Consider the following 20559-nt stretch of genomic DNA (forward strand, 5'->3'; position numbering starts at 1 on the left):
GCTTAAAACAGTGGTAAATCAGTCAACAACCTTGAGTTGGCTCATGGACCCCGCCCACTGTTTTGTTGCAGTTGATTGTAACTAAATAACCTTGCGAGTTACAACTGTTTTCTTTTATTTATATGGTAAGTGGTAGAAAAGCAATTTACCATTCGAGGGTCATGGGTTGTGTGGTCATGGGTTGTGTGGTTGTGTGCCACTCACTCGGCTTCGCCTCGTGCCACAACCCTGAAACAGTGGTAAATCAGCCAACAACACTCCCTCTCATGGTAAATGGCTTACTTCTACTTCACTGTAGGCCACTTGTGAACACACAAAAACCTTCAGTGTAGGTGTTCTCTGAACTCTGAAGAGAACATAGCGGCGGCCTTGAGGAGATAAACATGGAGGAAGCCGCTCAGCTCTGTTAGGACAGTGTTTCTCAAAGAGGGGTCTGGGGACCCCCAGGGGATCCTGAGGGGAGTTCCAGGGGGTCTCCAGCTAAATGAGCAAATATCAAAATTTTTAAACCACTTTAACCCTGCTACAAGCTCACAACGCCTTGCATCGCGGCGCAGTGTGAGCCTGTAGATCGGATATTTTTGAAGAAAAGAAAATGTGGCCGAATAGATATCAATTCGGGGGTCCTTGACATGAAAATACGTAAGAACCACTGCAATAGGAGTTATGTTGTACTGTATATGGTCGTTGTCGGGTGGAAACCTCGTATCTCCATGTTTCAAATTTGTATGTTCTTTCGCAAAGTAAAGCTCTGCTTCATCGTACAAGGCCGTCGCACAAAAGTAGTGGTGCGAGGCGTTGTGTGCTTGTAGATCGGCTGTTTTCACTAGTTTAAATCATTTTTAAAATGAAAAATGAAAAACGAACGGTTTTGGATATACAAGGTTTTCACCCAACAACAGCGATATCATTTCAGGAGACGATCACTTGGGTTAAGATATACTTTATTGACCAGAATGAAGGCAGAAAGCAAGCATCACACAGCATGGCATATTGAGCACCCTACTATAGAGACAGCATAGAATCTAAGCCTATATCTAAGCGCATAGTATTGGCAGCCTACCTTAGCTCTACTATAAGACAGCATAGAATCTATAGCCTAAGTTAGCATGGTTTGGCATGGGGTTCTGCCTCGGGCCATGGCTCGCTGAACCCACGATCCTCATGTTACCATGAGCATCGAGGGCATAATTTAGTTACAGCGAGCCCTGGCCCGATACCCCCCGAGGGGGATCAAAGGCAGAACCTGAAGGTGGCGCTGGGGTGGTGGCGGGGCAGTGCTATGCAACAAGACTGAGTCCCACCATCTGACTTCCCTAAGAACTATGGGTAAGGGGGGGGGCAGGACCTAGTGACCCACCCCCCTCCGCGCGCACGCTCCCTTGGGACCGCCCCCTGAACTAGCTTTGATCCTTACGAATCGTCGCACTATTTCAGGAGACGATCACTTGGGTTAAGATATACTTTATTGACCAGAATGAAGGCAGAAAGCAAGCATCACACAGCATGGCATATTGAGCACCCTACTATAGAGACAGCATAGAATCTAAGCCTATATCTAAGCGCATAGTATTGGCAGCCTACCTTAGCTCTACTATAAGACAGCATAGAATCTATAGCCTAAGTTAGCATGGTTTGGCATGGGGTTCTGCCTCGGGCCATGGCTCGCTGAACCCACGATCCTCATGTTACCATGAGCATCGAGGGCATAATTTAGTTACAGCGAGCCCTGGCCCGATACCCCCCAAAACTACAAAACCCCCAAAGCACGCCAAAATCTCAGAATCCCATGCCAGTGCTAGCCAACTGCGAGGAAGGCAGCTCTGCTGTGACTCTAGCGATTAAGTTATCATTACTGCGGGGCAAACTATGAACTGCCTTTCCTGCTAACGCAAAAATATAATAATTAAGCATAGTAGCATCTGGCAGAGCGAATATTACTAAGGCAAAATACTAAGCAATGATATTGGCAGCTTGCCAAAAACGCTATAAGTACTGCTAAAGCAATTTAATAATTAAGAATGTTAGCAGCTGGCAGACCGAACCAACGGTGAGGAAGGTGGTACTGCTGACTATAACGATATACTGCAATCTGACTGAAGCCATACTAAAACACCCTAGAGAAAAGCGGGAGCAGCAACATGGACGTATATATATAGACAGCAGAACCAGAAGCAGCGATGAAACCTTTAATTCATATAACTACAGCGCCATACAGCTTCACATCCTACCTAACTAACACCCCAGCAACCACCTAGCTTTTGCAAGATTGAAATATTAAAGCGTAATATTTATCGTGGCCCGCAACCTATCAGGGGCGCGTGCCCCGAGTAACGCAACAGAAGCAGCAAATAAAACACGCAACCTATCAGGGGCGCGTGCCCCGAGTAACGCAGCAGAAGCAGCAAAATGAACCCTATGGAACAACCCTGCTAATAGTGCCTGCAGCACTATTAGCATCAGCAGCAGAAGCGTTAACTGAAACACGTCCAACTCCAGCTTGGAACCATTACGCTTCGGTCAGTCCTGTGTTGTGTGTGCTTGATAGCTTGGCGTGCAGGATCTTGAGTTAGCTGAGGGCACCAGAAGTGCTGGTGGTGTGGCTGCTCCGATCCGGAGAGAATGCAGAGTGAAGAGGGGCGGGCCGCAAATCTGGCAGCTCTCTCCGGGGGTCGTGAGACGAGGACGTCGGGCAGACAGCCCGGTGTTCAGCATGGACATGAAAGGACAGAAAGGAGAGTTAGTTCTGCGACTGACACTGGTGTACCTTCCCTGCTTAAACTGCGAGCTGCAATCTTCAGAGGCCATGTGCTAGTCGCATCTTAAGCCTGGCCTTGGTGACCGCATGTGCTTGCCGCAGAAATAACCATCTTAGCTTTAGCTGACCATAACAATGAAACCACGCCTAAGGTCGCTGACTTTTAGGATCACAGAGAAGATTTTCGCAGCCCACGGAGCGCTCTGCTGCAGAGTCTGCTGCTGCACATATGAGAATCTCCACGAGATACCCGTCTTGACCTTTAAAGGCAAGCTATGCAAGCCTAGAGAGCGGCTAAAGCCCAACATTCAGTACAAGTAAGTCGCTGCTATCCAACTATGGATGCCTATTATTAGCAAGCTTAGAGAGCGGCTGAACGCTCACAGAATCGAACAAGCAAATGCGTTGCTATTTACCTGCTAGAGTGTGGCTCCTCAGGGCATCTGGGAAAGCTGCAGCTGGCGAGAGGAATGGAGTTCCCACCGCTGGTGCTGGAACTGCAGCTTCCCATGTTCCCTTGCGACCTGGCGGTGGCGACGACGGTCGCAGCCTGACAGCGCCTCCGGAAGATGGGCCGGCACCACAGGCTTCCAGCACGACGCAGCGCTGGATCATGCTCATGGTAGCAGCAGTAATAGCATTAACTGATGCTGTAGCGGGCGGGCGGGCAGCCGGACGGGAGGGCCGACAGGCAGGTGGGAAGGCAGGCGGGCGGGAAGGCAGGCGGCGGCGGGCTGGCGGTAGGCCACTTCCGTCTGCTGAATATGGCGCGTGCAGGCGGGCAGCCGGGCAGGCATGCGGGCGGGAGGGCGGGCAGGCGGGCAGGCATGCGGGCGGGCAGGCTGGCAGCTCATGGTAGCGGCAGAAGTAGCGGAAGCTGTAGTAGCAATGCCCTCTCCAGTGCTAACCGACTCCTGACTGGTCTCATGGAATTATGCAGTAGTGGACGAAACTATAAAGATAAACATGTTAGCAGAAAACACTCAGCCGCTGCAGCGCGACGCTGCAATGATGGCATGCTGTAGCAGCCGCTATGCAGCGGCTCCGGCAAGAAGCTGAAAGGACAAACCTGATGTTAGCAGCAACATGTAGCAGCCGTGGCCCGAAGCTATAAAGAAAAACGCGATTTAGTGGAACATGTAGCAGCTTTAGCATAAAGCTGCCATGCTATTCTGATGCCGTGGCGGGGGCATGCCGCAGCTCCGGCCTGGAGCTGTAATGATAAATCTGTTAGCAGAAAACCTCAGCAGCTGCAGCGCCATGCTGCTATGGCGACCTGCTGTAGTAGCAGCTATGCAGCAGCTCCAGCATGAGCTGAAAGGATAGAAATTATGTTAGCATTTAGACATGTAGCAGCCGCAGCAAGAAGCTAAAAAGTAAAACACGATTAGTGGAACATGTAGCCGCTTTAGCATAAAGCTGCCATGATAACCTGATGACGTAGCAGTGGGCCTGCAGCCACTCCGGCTTGGCGCTGAAATAACAAACAGAATGTTAGCAACCAACAAGTATTCGCTTTGGCGTGAGCTGCAGCAACAGACATGTAGCACTTTAGCCTGAGCTGAAAAGAAAGCATGGCGTTAGCAGCCTTTATCCTGGAGCTGCAATGGTGAACATGATGCAACAGTCCTGTGGCCGCTTTAATGTGATTGTAAAGATAAACAACTCGTCATTTTTCACTAGCAGTAGCCTTAGCTGTAATTATTAGCTCGAGTGCCGCAGCTACGGAAACACCGCAAGGACATACAGTGCGATACGCAGAGACCCAGAACTATAACCTTAGATTGAAACAATACGGCAGCTCGATAGAGGATAGTATCCAATGACTTCAACGCTGCCACACTCGACGCCGCCCTGATGCCAACAGACACGCGGCAGTTTCTGGCCCGAGCTGCAAACATAAACAGATGTTAGCGTTTTCACCAGAGTAGCATCGGCAACCATCATCAGCTGCTATGCCAGCAGGCAGCCGCAGCTTGGGCAAAGCTAGCATTAACCGAGACCAGGCAAGATCCTCATGAACAGCAAACGAAGCCTGTATGCTAAGCTTGTACAGTGCGCACAAGCGAAGCATAGACATTGATAATACATGCGCATCCCTGCCCTATGAACTGCGCGTGCACACAAAATAATATAATACGAAAAAGAATCGTAACGGACCAGATGACCTGGAGGTTAAATGCTAGAGAGAGCCACATTACCCATGTGCTCAGAATGCGCAGACCGTGCGCCACCCTTCGCTTCGTGACGTTACCCTCTGCTAGCCTGTATGCTAGGTAGCTGCTGACCACGGACACACGCAACCCCCATGGAATAGGCAGCTTGAAGAGTCATTACGGAACGTTAGCAAACCTCTTTAGCTACATGAGTTCTGAGTTGCAAGCTAGCCGACCATCAACAGACAGCTCGTGGCTGGAATGAACGATGGCTCCTACCGTAGCAGAAGAGAATATTTAGCTGGAGCTACCGAGCATATAGAGAAGACTACGATTCCCTGCATGCACTAGCGAGTTCAACTGGTGACGTCAGGACAGACAGCACGACTTGCGTTAGCGGAAGCAAAACATTGTTGCACGTAAACTGTGGCACCTATGAGCTTGCGGGTTTCCTCCTCTCAGGAGCCCACGCAGACAGACATCCTTTATAGGCTTCTCAAAGAGGCGATTACTGTATTTAATAATTCATCCCGCGAGGGCTTCTACGCCACGGTAACTGGCAGCAGCCCTACTGTGGTCCAAGAAGCGACAGAAACCATTTATTTACCAGCTAACAGCATCCTTACCGAAATAGCCGGCTAGCAATAGCCACCTAGCTCCTAGCTGACTGTACATTAAACCTGTTGTTCCGCGCTAGCTGATACGGCCCGCGCCGTTGCAAAGCACTGACATATCGACAAACCCAACAACTGAGATTACTTTAACTCATGGTAGCCCAGTATAGGCCCACCAGGGCACGAAATAAGTTAGCATTTAGCCCGTAGCCACAGCCAACTTCTATGATACTGAGTTTACCTTTAGCAACTTTAGCAAGCCTGTAGCACCTTTGAAATAGCTTTAGCAACAAACAACTGAAAGTACAGAAATCAGCTAGGCACCAGCAACGATAGCAAGCAATCTGAACCTTGAAGCAGCAGTTTAGAATTCAGCGATTACCAGAACAACAATCTCAACTTCCCATACAACCTGGCCAATAACACAGCTTCTTAGTTTGGCAGCTAAGAATATGATAGTATGCGATAGTAAAATAGCAGAAACAGCCAGAAATACTCAGCCCAGTTAGGTACCCTCTCCAAGCGGTGGGCAACAGCACAGCTACCTGCAAGCAACAAGTGTGGCACTTGTGTGTGTACTGCAGCGTGGTAGCAGCAGCAGTGCTATGCAACAAGACTGAGTCCCACCATCTGACTTCCCTAAGAACTATGGGTAAGGGGGGGGGCAGGACCTAGTGACCCACCCCCCTCCGCGCGCACGCTCCCTTGGGACCGCCCCCTGAACTAGCTTTGATCCTTACGAATCGTCGCACTATGTATTGTTGACTCCTATCAAGTACTGTACGAGTACATGTACTTGGTTACTTTCCAGCGTTGCCGCTCGGCTGCGTTATAGGAGTAAATGTTGACTCACGGTCCCTGATGGATCCAGTCCGTTAAAGGGGAGTTGGACTTACAGTAACAGTGGATAAGATAAAGAGTCTGCCTCAGTCTGCTCTCTGTCAGGGAAGCGAGACCATGACCCCCCCCCCCCCCCCCCCTCCGCTGGGGGGCTTCTCCTCTGGGGAACACACACACACCCCCGTCCTCTTTAGCTGCTGCTGTGACTGCATGACTGCACGGATCTGAACCTTGAATCTATTAAAAAGAGTGTGTTTGTAGGAAAGGAGTTTGGCAGTGTGCCTGTGCACACTGATATGATGTGTGTGTGCATGGTGTGCTTGCTTGAACTTAGACTGGCACTGACAAAATATGACATACCAGTATACACGATTACGCGTACACACACACACACACACACACACACACACACACACACACACACACACACACACACACACACACACACACACACACACACACACATTGATGTATTAAGAGTAAAATCGTCAAGACCGGACCACCAAATGGACCACCATTTGAACACCCTGAGATTTATTTTAAATGATTTTTAGGGGCTTTTCTTTATTGGATAGTATAATAGAAAGATGACAGGAAACAGGGAGAGAGAGAGGGAGTGACATGCAGCATAAGGCATATAGGCATATATCGTCGTTGTCGGGTGGAAACCTTGTACCGGTATGTCCAAAACCGTTCGTTTTGCATTTATCATTTTAAAAATGACTTAAACTAGTGAAAACAGACGATCCACAAGCACACAACGCCTCGCGAACATACATATTTGAAACTTGGAGATACAAGGTTTCTGCCCGACAGTGACGATATGCCCCTTAACCACTCGGCCATTGTTGCGCCCCAACACTGAGGATTTGGATGGGAGTATCAGAGACCGTGGTCTAATGCAAATCAAAGTGGGGGCCGGTCCTCGGAATGAAAAATGCTGAGGTCTAACCGGTGGTCTGCAGTGTGTGGAGCGTTCTACAAACAGTGTGTGATGATTCAGCACCGGGGCCAAGAATAAGAACTCATAGCTGGGTTTCTATTGGAGGCCAGAGTGGGGGCCTGCATGGTTGGCTGTAAATGAATGGAGCTGGATAATATGAGCAACGTGAACGCTGCTGCAACTCCTGTTTGCTTTCTCTGTTGTGTCAACTCCGCCGCGGTAACAACATGGATGTTCGAGCATGAGACCGCATGTACTTACTGTATAAAGGAGAGCATGGGCATTTGAACGTTCACAAAAACACACACGTCACGCACGTAGACACACGCACGCATACACAGATACATCCCCTTCAATCGTCTCTTCACAAGTTTTGTCATGAGTCCCAGAACCACACACATCAGCCCATGCGAAACGAAAAAGGGTTCGAAAAGAAATTCTATATCAACAGTGGAAGTCCCGCCTCTTCCTGGACTTGGAAGTCGAACAAAAGATGGAGAGCAGACGAGGGGCTTTCCCTCATGTCTCTGGGAAAGAGCTGAACCACTTTCCAACATGCACCACTACACTCAGACTAACACCAATGCCAGACCAGTGCGTCTGAATGCGTGTGTGTGTGTGTGTGTGTGTGTGTGTGTGTGTGTGTGTGTGTGTGTGTGTGTGTGTGTGTGTGTGTGTGTGTGTGTGTGTGTGCGCGCGCGCGCGCACACATGCTTGTACTACTATACTTGTGAGGGCCAAATGTCCTTACAATTTGGGAAATAGACATTGTATAAAGTGGAACCGATTTTATCTGGTGAAACAGACTTTTTAGAGTTTGGCTTACACTTACTACAAGATTCAGATTGGGGATCGAGGTTATAGATTCAGGGATTGGGTTGGAGTTCTATATGCAAGTATAGTAAGTAAATTATAGTGTGTGCGCGTGTGTGCGTGCGTCCGTGCGTGTGTGTTGTGGCTATGTGCCATGTCTGTGTGTTACATTTCTGGTTCATGGATGGAGTGTCTGTCAGACACGGGTCAAATCCTATTTCCAGGTTACAGTTTGTGTTAACATAGTCCATACACCACACTGGGATGTGTTAACATAGTCCATACACCACACTGGGATGTGTTAACATAGTCCATACACCACGCTGGGATTAAAAAAATGACCATAAATTCAACAATCACATCAAACAATTTGAATCCGATACACGAAAACCCAAACCATCTGCTTCAGGCAGAGCATCCGGGACTGGGAGTCCGGCAAGAGTTCAAATGGGAAGGTTCAATAGTCGGATAGTAACTGCTGGAAGGCTTGCAAAAACACAACCCAGGAAGTCTCACTTGATATACCGTCCCCATGGGTTGCTAACAACAATGGGAAAACGAAAACTAAGGAAATCCATCTTCAGGTGAAAAATGAATGTGTGATTTATGAATGTGTTCTTTAAGCATAATTAGGCAACCCAACAGACCCATGCATTATCTTCATCAGGGTCTATCAAACAACTAATCAGTCAGCATTTTACCAGTCATGGGTGGCTTGCTACCTATAACATAAGGCCTTGTATATGCTGTAACCAATAGAGGGCAATAGCGGCATAGTTTCCATACATATTGGCCAAAGAAATATGAATCCACTCCAGGCTCGGTGCATAACTGTATACAGTCCCATGCAGTAACTATTTTCTGTTCCAGTTCAGTTTCCATATCGTCGTTGTCGGGTGAAAAACGTGTATGTCCAAAACCGTTCGTTTTGCATTTGCCATTTTAAAAATGATTTAAACTAGTGAAAACAGACGATCTACAAGCACACAACGCCTCGCACCGCAAGGCGTTGTGTGCTTGTAGATCTGCTGTTTTCACTACTTTTGTGAGATGGCCTTGTATGATGAAGCAGGGCTTTACTTTGCGAAAGAACATACAAATTTGAAACTTGGAGATACAAGGTATCCACCCGACGACGACGATATAGTCATTTGATTGGCTCAGCAGCAGATTTGAACTGGAAACACATGTGAGGGTGTTTCCTGTTCAAATCTGCTGCCGAGCCAATTAAATGATTGCACTGCCTGCAAACCAAAAGCCCTACAGAGGGGTGGTGCAAATGGCCCAGCACATCATTGGAGGTGAGCTTCCCTCCCTCCAGGAACTGTACATGATGCAGCTCATTGTATCATCTATTCTAGAGTACTGTTTCACAAACAGTGGGTCGTGACAGACAATTTTAATGGTTCACTTTTACTACCATAAATAAATATATTTAAAAAGTTGGAAAATCTTGTCCAAATGTCCAAACAAACGAACACTACTAAGACATTCCATAAATAAAACAAAAAGTAGTAGTGAGAAGAAGAAGAAGTAGTAGCCGATCTACAAGCTCTCAACGCGACGTGAAGCAACGTGCTGTGAGCTTGTAGAGCTGCTATTTTCACTTGTTTTGTTCCCGGGCGAATATCTAATTTCTCTTTTGGGTCACGGGCTAAAAGGTTTGGGAACCTAGAGGACTCACCACCCCAGCCATAATCTGTTCACACCACTACTACAGCCACGGCCAGGCATGGTCTACCGCTGTAAAAAGAGCCAGTGCCAGTTTCTACCCGGCCACCAGTAAACTGATGAACAAGGCCTGAGCACCACCTGTCGCCAGGCTGCCCTGACACACTGGAATACCTTTTTTATGACGACAGCTTTTCCTTATGTTCCTGAAGAATATATTCCTTATGCTGACTACTTTCCTATGTGGATTCCCCCATATAGATTTTACCCAGCATGTGGATTTTTAGTTTTTGCATGAGGGCCTGCATGTGCGCCAAATGTGTTACTGTTCTAGTGCTGCACCGTTACAATTTATGCTATAGAGTATACATTAGGTACTTAATATATATTAGATAATTTTCCAGTCTACACAAATAATTGGCAAATTGCAATGGATACAGGGCACTATGAAGGAAAGAAATGCTTATGGTGCAGGAAGGATTCATGACAGATCATGTGTGTGTGTGTGTGTGTGTGTGTGTGTGTGTGTGTGTGTGTGTGTGTGTGCGTGTGCGTGTGCGTGTGCGTGTGCGTGTGCGTGTGCGTGTGCGTGTGTGTGTGTGTGTGTGTGTGAGAGAGAGAGAGAGAGAGAGAGAGAGAGAGAGAGAGAGAGTACAGTATGTTCGTACATACATCAGTCTCTGTCGGTTGGGAACCTTATACGTTCTTTTCAGGATTCAATTTCAAAAGTAGCAAATGTAGCTGATCTCAAAAGCAGCTCAAAACGCGTCATTTCGCACCACATTTCGAGCTTGTGGATCTGCTACTTTTGATGCTTTTGTGTGACGTTGTTGTATGTACAAGTAAGGGCATTAATTTACGGGGAAAAAAACACACAAATTATGGAGTTAAAAGGTTTCTGCCTGACAGCAAGGACATACATTATGTGGTGTGTGTGGGCTGGAGTCCGGCTCCAGGAACATCTGTTTCTCGGGCCCCGGTGCTGGTGGTGGTGCGAGCCGTCTGGAAAAGACTTTTCAGTCTGAATAGGTTGTTATCTTTCTGCACGTTTCATATGACGTATCCTCCATCTATTCCCTCAGCTGGACGGGTGTTATAGTGATCTATTAGCCAGGAAATGGCCCTCCTGATCGGACGGCAGGCAGATATTTGGCTGGAGCTGCTGCATACTGGAGGGAAGCTCACAGGCTGCGGCCTGTGCTGCTTTAGGTTGGAATAACGTATGTATGGTTAACAACTTGAACCCTAGTGTCCATTTTCTGAGAACTGTAGCCAAAAATACAACAATACAATACAATACAATACAATACAATACAATACAATACAGTACAGCTCACAACGCCTCGCAGCGCTAGGCGTTGTGAGCTTGTAGATCGTTTCGGCAAAGAGGTTTGGTGTAGAGGGGAAAAAGAGCAGACTAAGTACAGAGTGAAAGATCAAGTGGTTAAATATCTGGAAACACAAGTGTAGATGAACCCAAAATACACTGCTGAGTGATGACTGTGCTGTCAAACGAAGAAATTAAACTATATGGTATCTATGGGTTGTGGGGGTTCCTGCATCATCTCTCTCTCAATTAAGGGGTCCTTGGCCTGAAAACATTGAAGACCCCTGATTTAGAGAGAGAGAGCTGAACCAATGAAAGAACTTTGAGGCTGGGGAGGGGGAGGGGGCCAGAGAGACAGACCGACAGGCAGACAGACAGACAGACAGACAGACAGACAGACAGACAGACAGACAGACAGACAGACAGACAGACAGGCAGACAGACAGACAGACAGAGAGAGAGCAGAGTTATAAGATAAGATAAATCTTTATTGACCACCAAATGGAGAGATGACAGGATGTACATCTGATAAGCCTGTCTCAGTGGGTACAGATTAGAGGCATTAAAAGTAACCTGTCTTTACGCTCTATCGTAAAGTGTACCGCAACAAAAGATAGTCGATCAACAAGCTGATAAAGTGTCGCAAATGTTATATGTTTTGTGAGCTTGTCTATGGTTATACTAACCATGAATTACAGTAGGCATACAGAGAGAGGCTAACAGGTAATTAAGTTTAGAGCATGATGTCCTGATATGCTAATTGGGCATAGTCCTTCTGCCAGTCTAATCAGCGACCTTGGTGGATGCAATTAACATTCTGGTGAAACAGAGGCCCAGTGGTAGGGGTCCCCGAAGAAGACCAATGCTAAAGTCATTTAATAAGACTGTCTGCTAAATGTCTAAATTATAAATGTGTAAAGGGAAGGAACAGAGAGAAAAAGAGAGATAGAGATGGACAGAAAGAGAGAGAGAGAGAGAGAGATGGACAGAAGACTCCTTGCTTACAAGACACGAGGCCACGACCTTCTCACTGTTTATAGATGTTTATAAGTGACTAACAGATATCACTGCACTGCTGTAGGTGTGACTCAACAACTCCTGAGTTTCTGACCCGTTACACTCCAGACCTTCAGACCTAAACACGGGCCCTCCTCATGTAAAACACTTTTACTCCTATAACTGTGGGCTTCTGTAAACAGACTCTGGTGCCCACACACATACAGTTAAGCCTACACACACACACACACACACACACACACACACACACACACACACACACACACACACACACACACACACACACACACACACACACACACACATACACACACGCAAGCAACCATGCACGCACATACTGTACACACACGCACACACACATGCACTTGTCTCACTATGTCTGTGAGGACAAAATCAATCAGTCATCGGAAACAGTTATCAAGTATCTCAGAAAAGACCTCTGAGTCATCCTTTGAATGGTCCAAAAGACTGCATCACAATGGGAAACACATTCACAAAATGACTTCTGAAGTACACTGAGAACTTGAAGTCCAATTAAAGGATTACAACATGAGACACAAGGACAATTTTACAGGGATCTCTAATTGCTTAAATCTTTTATCCTGGCCAATTCAGTTACTTCACCTATTTTCCCCCCCTCGTCCTTGCGTCCAAACCCTCAATCTCCTCCTCATCTTGCTGAGAAGAGACAGCTAGAAGTACAGCAATCATAAGACATCTGACGAGCCACCCGGTTCAGGGTTTGGTTCAAAACCACCACACGTTTACAGACTCACCAGCTCTGACAGCATGTAGACTCGAGTGGTTTTAAATTCACCCTGTCTACAGATTATTTGCTCACTAAATGCAAGTGAAGTCATTAAAGTGTTTTAACCAAGACCAGAACTATACAAAAATAACTCTCCTGTGTGAACTTAACCCGCTGGCCCTGTCATTCCCTCTTCTTGTGTAAGCTATGCCGCTTGTTAGCTAACTAACATTGACTGCTGAGATGTCGGAGAGACGGCTTGTTAAATGGGTAACAATAATATGCAGGAACAGGTCTCAGAGTTAGAGATGGAGAACTGAACACTGATGATTATACTGTGCAGCTGTGCTTTGAAGCTTTTCTTCTGTTTTCTGCGTCTCCCTCAGTCACTCGTCCTTCCACCTTCATGTTCTCTCTCCCCGCATCCCGTAAACATCCTCTGTGGCTTTCCTGTGCTGTGTGCTTAGAAGCTATCCAATAAAATCCTAAGGGTTAATGTATGCGTGTGTAACTTGGAGAGTTTGATTTGTCCCGCTTCAGTCATAAACAAGTTTACAGTATCTCAGGAAAGAACTGTGTGGTTCTGTAGCTTGATTTTGATATTAAGTTGATATTATGGAAGTCGACTGTAGTTCTGACTGGCCTACCGGTCGGGGCGCACACCACATGGGTGTCGTGGGACCTTTGGGCGTGTCGCTCCGAGTCTCTCTTCCTGTCGGTCTGCTGTCCTATCGATAAAGGCAAAAACTAGTCTAAAACAATAAAACAAACAAAAAGAAAATAGTAGATACCATTAACCACACTATACGTAGGTGACCTGATTCCCAAGGGCTCGGATCCATTATAGGCCCCCTCTTGTTTTCGCCCTAGACAAACAGCGACACTGTTTTAGCTGAATGATTTTTTTTAACATTGAATGTGAGCATGTAGTCTCAATGAATGTGATAAAAAATAAACAGGTCTCGTCGCCATCCCCTTGTTCTTTCTTCTGAACCTTTATTCATCAAAGACTGCAGCAATTTACACCTTGCTTCACACTCATACAGCTACATTCACACCTGGAATACAACCACAGTGCATATTTAGGCAGGAAAGGTTTGGCAGAAAGCCCTGAATGGAAACTTCTCCCATTTGCTGACCAGTATTCTTCTGTTGGCCACTAAGGAACTTCAATGGAGGCTGGAGCAGTTGGGAATTGACCTTGTGTGAACGCCCTCGAATCAAACCCTGGTCTCTCTTGTGGAAAGCTAACATCTTATCCACCAGCCTCCCCCTCATCAGGCCCTGAGGCTGAGCCACTACTGCTAAACTAATCCCCCTTTTGACCTCCCCCCACCAGGAAACTCAATCCGGGTCACCATTGTAACGCCCTGGAATCGAACCGCGTCTCCCACGTGGAAATCCAGCATCTTAACCACTAGCTTAAAGGGGAATTCCCCCTTGGCCGGTTCTGAACCACATGCAAGTACTATACACTATATACACTTTACAGTAGTGCACATGACACTACTCAGCTCCCTCCATGGGTCCCTAGCCTCTCTAACCTAGCCTATAGGATAAATCCAACCCACACAGCAAATTGTAAAAAGAAAAAAAAAACAGTGGGCTGGAAAATACCACCTGCTCTTCTGGTGTTTCAGTCAGACAGACTATACCGTCTCCAAAATAAACATTCTATGTGAAATGAAGTTTCAATATTACAGAGGGGTCCTGCAGAATTGCTTTACAAGGTGCCATAATATGTAAGGGTGTCAACACTACAGTGTAGCATGTAGGAACACATGAGAATTTATTACAGTACCAACTCTCGTAAAATACTGCAGCTCTGCAGCTATAAGAACGCTGGCTGTCGGTGTGTGAATACTACACAGATGGGTGACAATTAAACCCCCAGAATACATGAGTGGAGAAAAATTAAGCCATTCATATCCTCTGATGCTCTGTGGCATCTGTACAGAGGAGGTTTGCGCTCTAAACTCAAGCCTTATAGGGCTCAGCATGAAGGTCCATAAAAAACTAAAAAACTTGCACACTGAAAAAGGAATATTGAGGCTTTGGATTTACTTACACATGTGCAACAAGTGACATGGTGAAATAAAGTGACAAAGAGTGGACTTTTCAGTCCTCAGACCATCATGAACACTGCTTTAATTAATGGAATTTTATTAAAATGCTTAGCAGGTCCAGTTGACGCTTCATTTTGGATCAAGATGGCACAAGAAAAAGAATGGGGCATGGATGGCTTTTGTCACAAAAGACTGAAAAGCTGAACAGGTTTGTGTTTCAATACCTTGACTAATGTGACATTTGCATTTCACAAAGGCTGCTGCTCAACTGGTTAGTATTACAATACAGTGACTACAGTAAAGTGATTCCTATCTATGGGAAAAGATTAATAGTGCAACAAACAGAAGCGCGGCTCTTCCTCAGGTGACTGAGAATGGACGGATCAGAACCTTATTCATTCGGCTGAATCGGCTCATAGACAACAACTACAGAGACAGATTTTATAATAGGGTTGCAATGCATAAAACCCCCATTACAAAGACAAATGCACATTAAGAGTTCATAAGCACTGGTCTGCAGGGAGGGGGAAAAGTGATAATGACGGTCGGTTTTTAGTCATCTTCACCATATTAACGACAAGCGGGCAAGTGCATGTGTGGCCTTCAGTGAGCTCTGTTAGGCTGTGAGGGCATTTTCCTGGCATGGTTTGGGTCCACTTGCCCCCTGGGTCACTCAAAACAAGACAACGTTATTCTTAGTGATCACCTTTATCCTATGATGAATAATTTCTATCCTGATGGGAGTGGTCTCTTCCTGTATGACAAATGCCCCAATCCACAGGGCACGAGAGGTTATATGAGTATGAAAATGATGGGAAATGTACAGTATGGGAGGATTTGGTCAGCGCTCCCCACCCACCACCATCATCAAAACACCAAACGAGCTAATATATATTGTTAGAATGGGTGTTCCATTTCCCCCAGTAGAGTTCCAGAGACTTTAAAGCTCTTCTGGCAGCTTGTGGTGGCCCAACACCTTACTAATTCTCTTTATGTTGGTTTTTAACAGTGGAATCGGAACCCTCCACTCAGAACATGAACGTGGTAATGCTATATTGTCACAGAGGCCACTGGCACTGCCATGGCCATTTCTAGCCATTTCAGTATGAGTACAGACCATGAAAGCACAGCCTCATGATCCTGGCTTTTGGGGTTTTAAGCGGGAGGTGAAGTTACCACAGGGTTAACTGGTTTGTGGTGGCCAAGAGTTCATAGCGACGCTGCTTTTTGATCCTTCTTGTTCTGAAGACCAGTGTTAGAATGCACCGTGTCTTATGGATGAGCCTAGTATCAAGGACCTTAAGTGTGGAACCATAAACAATGTGCCCTTAAAAAGTTCCACCACAGTTGCTTTGCTAACGTTTTAGTAGAATAAGCAGACCAGATCAGACAACACAAAGCCGGAAACTCTAATTTCATTTTGAAAGAGACCCATGTGGAGAAAGCACCACAACAAACAGGGTTTCACTGGAATCGTTCCATTGTAGCTGCAATAATAATAATCTAAACCTCATTTATCTGACAAAGTCCCTTTTGCATTGAACCTTTCATGGCCAATACTTATCTTGCCATCATCGTGGCTTCTCTTGCAGTTCAGTTCTTTCTGCTAATTGGAATAATCAGTGAACCGCTGGTAACACAACATTCAGCTTCCTCCAAATACAGCATGGGGCCTGAAGGCCAAATGGATCATTCTTATTTCCCACAGCAACGAAACACTGAAAGAGAAGCATGTAAACACACTTCTCTGCAGTCCAGAGAGGAATATTTTCAAAACCCATTTTGTTGTTCAATGGCGTTGCACATCAAAACTACTATTGTGAGCGTGCAGATCAGCTATTTTCGGTGCGTGACACATACAACAGAGCATAAATCAGGCTTACAAGGTGGATTTTATGTCAGTAAGATCTGGTACCAATAAACCTGAAGGTCAGCTTGTAGATTCTGTAGTTTTTGACCAGAGAGCTGACGACATAGAAAGACTTTGGCTCATTACACACACACAATATTCAGGAAATCACATATTTTAGCCAAGACATGGTTTGGTTACACGTTTTTTTATTATTTTGTTGGCGCAAGTTTCAGAACCTTGATGTCATTTTTCAAAACTTTGTCTGACATGAAACTCAAACCATTCAAAACATTGACCACTAATTACAGGCTGTCAAACATTGCATTTTGTGTATTCATATCTTCAAAGAAACCTTAATTTATCATGAAATACCACAGGGAAATCTATCTCGATCACCCACGGCCACACAGAAGATAATAATAATAACTAGAAATACTGTTCCTACGAAACAGTGTGGGCTCGCTCATGAATAGGCACAAAGATCTACCCTTTGGCTCATTGGCACCTTAATTGCAAGTGTGGTTGCCAACGTGACTATATTCTGCAGCGTGCTAACTGTCATGTCAAGCTCAACCAATACTCCAGCTAACACCACTCCCAGATGTTTTTCCGCCAATTTCCAATTGCACCTCATTGGCTAAGGGCCCTGCCTTTGTACTGTCGGGCGGAACTTGATAGATAAATAAATAATGAAGATAACATACTGTTCTCGCCTTTCAGGCGAGCCCACAACTAGTAAGACTAGCGACCTCCCCCTAAAGGGCGAGGTCGCGCCATGTCTTGGCCGTCTGGCCAGTGATGTATATCAGACCAGTTACCCATATGGAGACTCCTGGTACCCGTATATGGAGATCCATGTACTGTATATGGAGATATGCTGTGAGACCCCAAACATGCTTACTCCAGAGGGACAGAGGGAGTGATGTCTCAGTATCATTCTATGCCTATGCCCCCATATGGACGTTATGTATGGGTATTATGTCCATATGTGTCTGTCTGTGTCTCTTTTATGCCCACATATGGAGATCCCTGATGTCATCAATATGATGTCATAGACTGGCCTCCGATTACTATGACAATGGGTACTGTGCAGTGTACTCTGACAATGGTACAACAGGTATTGCATAATCAAAGGGACAATCACAGCGGTACTATAAATGACAAAATACTGTAGATTCCCTTTGAATGAAGGGAACAATTAGCAAATACACAAAAAAACAAATGACAGTGGTCCTTACCTGGCTAAGAGAAATAAGGAAAACAAAGGACCAATCAAGGTTTAGGCATGGCATGGCAAAGCAGGATCCTCCAGGCCTGACACTGTTCTGCTGTGTGGTATCAACACAAAGCCAGCTATAATACAATGAATAAGCAGTCTGTCAGCATGACAAATCCACACACCGACAGCGGAGGAAAACATACTATAAGCACCAACCTGCTCATCTGGAGCAGTTAGGTAATTGCTCAAGGACACCTCAACACTAACTCTGGGGGGGCCGGGACCGAACTGGGAACTTTCCTGTCCCCAAGGGACCGCTCTACCTCCTGAGCCACAGCCCAAGGCGGACATACAAGGCACTCCCCATGGCGATGAGTGTGGATGGGCCTGAAACCATGCCTGCACCAGTTGGGCATGGTGGAACCTGACATTGTCCCACACCATGATGTCATTGTGTCACACCACCAACAGCTCTACAGGCTACGTGTGAATCCTATAACCACCAGGGTTCAGTTAGGTTCTTGTAAAGGAGCGCTTGTTTTCGGTGGAGATGACGGAGCCGCGCCGTCTCAGGCGACCTTGATCCACGTGAGACACCGTAGAGCGAGTGGTAGCGAGTGAGTCGCTGTGTCGAGCGCTGCGAAGGTCGCATGAGCCGACTCAGCGCCGTCGATATGGACAGAATTGTAAATCTTGGCCCCCCGACTTTCGGCCCCTCTGCACGGTCCAAGTGGATACAACGGAGCACTCCCTGGTTCAGTCAATCACAAGCTTTCGCGGGGCGGATCTTAACTGTATCCTGGTGGTTATTAGATACACGCACAGGCTACAGTTAGTCAATCAACCTGGCTATCCCGAAACCTTCATGATCTAAACGTGGGATGTTGTTCCTCAGTTTCCATAAGATTACGCTTTACTGTAGCCTCCTGAGCCACTGTTGTTTGTGTGTGTGTGTGTATGTGTGTGTGTGTGTGTGTGTGTGTTTGTGTGTGTGTGTGTGTGTGTGTGTGTGTGTGTGTGTGTGTGTGTGTGTGTGTGTGTGTGTGTGTGTGTGTGTGTGTGTGTGTGTGTGTGTGTGTGCGCGCGCGCGTGTGCATGCTGTCCATATTCCTATGTGTGTATGTCACCCGTTATGCACAGGCTTTCCTCTTTTCAGCAGAGCTGACGGTGATGTTCTCCAGATTCAGGATACATGACAGACTCAGCGGTATGGATGGAAACATAGCTGCCGCGCTCACACGTGCATGGAGCCTGGATGCATGCAGACACGTGCAGGGGTCCTGAGGTGGCACAGGCCGCAACGTGCCGTGTCCAACACGCTGTCTGCCCTAAGACAGATGGACATCATTTACATCCAGGACTCCATCCACAATGATTACTACAATAATGAGGGGAAAATGTCAATAGCAGTTTCTCTCATGCAGTGGAGTTTTGAGTAATGTTGCTGTCGGGCAGAAAAACCTTGTATCGCCATTTTTAAACTTTTCGTGTTTAAATTTCTTTGTAAACTAATGCCATACTTTGTGCGACTAAATGATTACTTCATTGGATTCATTGGAACACAGGTTCTTCCCCCCCATTTACTGGAAAGTAACTCACTCAAGATCACCCTGGCCACAATATGTGATGTGAATGGCATGAACCTGTAGACACCCGAAGTGGTGGAAGTGCTGCGGTTAAGTGTTCGCGGGGAATAGATTTTCAGCAACACCGCACTGTGATCGGTCGAAAAAAAGACAACTTCCGGTGAAATTCTCCCGGCGGAAGTAGTAGCACCGTTCTATGCCGTATCAGCCTATGGTCGTAACCGGTCTTTTCTCTTCGCAGATGAGTAAGCCTGGCTACGCAAGGCTACTCAAGATACAGTACAAGGTTTCCATCCGACAGTGAGGATATAGAGCAGAACCTCAACGCTGGTCCACAGGGTCTGCTGGTCAGCCTACAGCTTTCTGTCCTACTGGGAAACAAGGTACATTTAGTACTGTAACTGGGTCTCTCGTAGGCAAGGACATTGCTAGTTAGAAAACATAGTGTTGGCTTCCCTTCTGCCATTTTGTCCGGGCCTCGCTCAGAAAAGAGATAATTCATCTCAAGTGAGTCAAGTGACTACCTGGTCAAAGGTCAAATAAAGAACTGAGCAACAGGGTGAAGGAACCATGATACATATCGTCGTTGTCGGGTGGAAACCTTGTATGTCCAAAACTGGTCGTTTTGTGGAGGCGTTGTGTGCTTGTAGATCTGCTGTTTTCACTACTTTTGTGCGACAGCCTTGTCTGATGAAGCCGGGCTTTACTTTGCGAAAAAACGTACACATTTGAAACTTGGAGATACAAGGTTTCTGCCCGACAGTGATGATATTCGAGGTTATATATTTATGCCTCCGCCGGCAGACAGCTGTGCCTAGAGTCATTATGTTTTTGGGTTGTCTGTCCATCCATCCAACCATCTGTCTGTCTGTCCGTCCGTCCAGACTAAGTGGCATTTGACACAAAGGTCAACTTGGAGTCAAGTCAAAGTTCGAAGGTCACGTGACAC

The sequence above is a fragment of the Nannobrachium achirus genome (assembly GCF_963921795.1).
Source record: "Nannobrachium achirus genome assembly, chromosome: 19".
Lineage (NCBI taxonomy): Eukaryota > Metazoa > Chordata > Actinopteri > Myctophiformes > Myctophidae > Nannobrachium > Nannobrachium achirus.